Source organism: Gossypium hirsutum, chromosome D08 (genome assembly GCF_007990345.1).
Source record: "Gossypium hirsutum isolate 1008001.06 chromosome D08, Gossypium_hirsutum_v2.1, whole genome shotgun sequence".
Classification (NCBI taxonomy): Eukaryota; Viridiplantae; Streptophyta; class Magnoliopsida; order Malvales; family Malvaceae; genus Gossypium; species Gossypium hirsutum.
In genome coordinates, this window is record NC_053444.1 from 28,912,084 (window position 1) to 28,915,054 (window position 2,971).

At 33.7% G+C, this 2,971-nt stretch overlaps 1 non-coding gene across 1 annotated transcript; it reads left to right on the top strand.

Annotated features, from left to right (window-relative positions):
* Nucleotides 1-440: 440 nt before the first annotated feature.
* On the top strand, nt 441-546 carry LOC121220417 (small nucleolar RNA R71). The gene has a single exon (XR_005917619.1). It is a non-coding gene; the product is annotated as a small nucleolar RNA R71 (small nucleolar RNA).
* The last annotated feature ends 2,425 nt before the right edge of the window (nt 547-2,971 follow it).

Below are 2,971 nucleotides of genomic sequence, written 5' to 3' on the forward strand. Positions count from 1 at the left end.
AAATTGGGATGGTTCCTCCTACCTGTATTATAGTATTAATATAAGAGTTATTTGTGACCTAGAATTATTACCCATATAATTGATTTGTTTGTTCTCTGTGCTAGGAAAGAAGGGTACGTTTTGGATTATTCATTCCTCTCCATTTGTATCGCGTTGCATCACTGGATGTATCTGGGTAGAAACATATAACCATCAATTTGTTTATATAAATTTCTACCTGGATTGATAACATGTGACTACATCTAAGTTGAAAACACCGGCTGCTTTCATCGGCTTCGTCTTAATGACTTGCCACTGATATTATTTAGTGACATCTCCACAATAAATTCATAAGTCACTTCGGGTGTTTTATTGTTAAGTGTACCCAGCTGCTGCATCAATAACTGCCTTGTTGAGGGATTCAAACATTGTAAAAGGTTTGAACCTGTAACCGTAAGGGTAACCATGGTGAGGGCACATTCTCAATAAATCCTTGTACCTCTCCCATGCATCATATATAGTCTCTAAATCAATCTGGACAAAGAAAGAGATATCATTCCTCAACTTGGCTGTCTTAGCCAGTGGGAAGTACTTTAGAAGGAAATTCTCGGTCATTTGAGCCCATGTAGTGATAAAACCTTTTGGTAAAGAGTTCAACCATTGTTTAGTTTTTTTCCTCAACGAGAAGGAAATAACTGTAAGCGAATGGATCATTAATGACACCATTAATCTTGAAGTGTCATAGATTTCCAAAAAATTGGCTAAATGGGTATTTGGATATTCGTCTTGCAAACCATCGAACTGAAAAACTATTGTATCATCTGAATAGTTTGGCTTCAGTTCAAAATTATTTGTAGCAATGGTGGGTCTCACAATACTCGATTCAGCCCCAGTTAGAGTGGGCTTGGATATCATACATAGTACGAGGAACAGGATCTAGATCTGTAACAACTACAAGAGGTAGTTGATTATTCTGCTTATCACCCATCTCCTCAGTAATAACAATGTCCTCTTATTCGTCAACTAAATTTTCTCGACTCTGCCTTGCTTCTCTACAGTTTCTACGAGTTGTACTTTCAATTTCACTATCAAATAGTATTGGTCTCGACAGGTTTCTTCTAGTCATAAACTAAAGAAACCTACTAGAAGCAAATAGAAGAAAAATAAAAAGTAAAATTAAAGTAAAAACAAAAATTATAATAAAAATAAATTGTTCCTAATATTTAGTCCCCATAACAACGCCAAAATTTAATGGTCATGAACTAACTATAAATACGACAAAGGCAAGCGCACCTATCGAACAATATTATAACTTCGGTGAGTAGATAATTTGTATCCACAAGGACTAAAAGTATTAGTATTATCGATTTTCTATTATTTAGCTGACAATTGGGAGTGATGTGTTTAATCTAAATTACTAAACTAATTTAACTAAGAACGCAACAGAGAAAGAATCAAAGAAATAATCGAATATTAACCAAAGAGATAGACAGTACCTAGGAAAGAATCCACCTAGACTTCACCTTTATTATGAATTTGAATTAAACGCTTTATTGTGTCTTGATCCATAGAAATCCCTAAAATATGTTAATATCTCTTTCGAGAGTAAAATAACAGACTCTAAGTTGATTAATTGAAATATCTTTCTAATCAAAACCCCTATTGTCGCATTAACTGGATTTATGGATTCCCCTATTAGATTTGACTCTAATTCGGTAGATTTAAGTCATTCTATTTCTAGGATTGCATGCAACTCCACACAATTATGCTAGATCTACTCTTAAACAGTGACTTTTGTTCCACTGAATTAAGCACATTAAACATGAATTAATATCCAGAAATATTAAAACAAGAAATAACACATACATATTAAACATGAATTAATATCCGGAAAATATTAAAACAAGAAATAAGCATACACAATTGAGAGCAAGAATCAAGTAATTATCGCGTAAAAATAGAAATTAAATAAAAGGGTTCATCATAGGTTTCATCCTCCCTAGGTATCTAGGGAATTATAGTTCATAATCCTAAATAGAAACATCTCAAAGTCAGAATAACCACAAGACATAAAGAAGCTCAATAAAACTTCAAAAGAAATTAAAAGGAGATCTTCGATCTTGATGGAGATCCTCTTTTGAGTTGATTTCGATGGTGTTCTTTGAGTGTTTTCTTCGATCTTCTCTTATTAACCCTTTATGTATTCTTCTAATTGGTATTTATAGACTTTAGAATGCTCAGAAAGCCTAAAAATTGGGTTTTTCCACATATTTGGGAAGTAACATGCGAAATCGACACAGGCTGACACATAGGCGTGTGTCTAGCCCGGGTGGCTCACACTGGCGTGTGCCCAGCCCGTGTGGAAATGCCCAGGCAAAGTGGCTCCAGAAAATAGCTCTATTTCCTAATTTTGGCTCTGTTTTTCTCATTCCGCTCCCAAATGCTCTCCTAAGTATAAAAACATGAATTGAAAGGATTAAGAATGGGATTAAAATATGTTATATTTATAACTTATCAACCACTAAATTCCCTACCACCTAAAGTTCGCAGATTCTCCATTGGTAGTCCTCGATTCGCAAACACCTAAAAATTTTAACTAGATTTAATTTGCTTATCTATTTTATACATGAATTGTTAATGTCGAATTATTTCTGACTAGATTTTGGGTAATTATTACCTGTTGTCATCTTATGTCAAATCTCAAGTTATCAACACGTCTAAAAAAAACATAATCCACTATTCAACTTGAAGAACCACAAAACAAGTTCCATTTCGTAGAAGATAAGGCGAGATATGAATCTATTTTCAAGAAACAACAAATGCTTCTGGAAAACAGATTTAATTTGGAGAAAGAAGTCACATTAACTTCATGGAAAAAGTTTAGAAAATAGCTAAAGCATTAAATTCAAAAGTGAGTGAGTTCGAAAAATTTATGCAAATCTGACTTGAAGATGTTTAGGTGATGTGACACCCCTAATTTGACCCTAGTCAG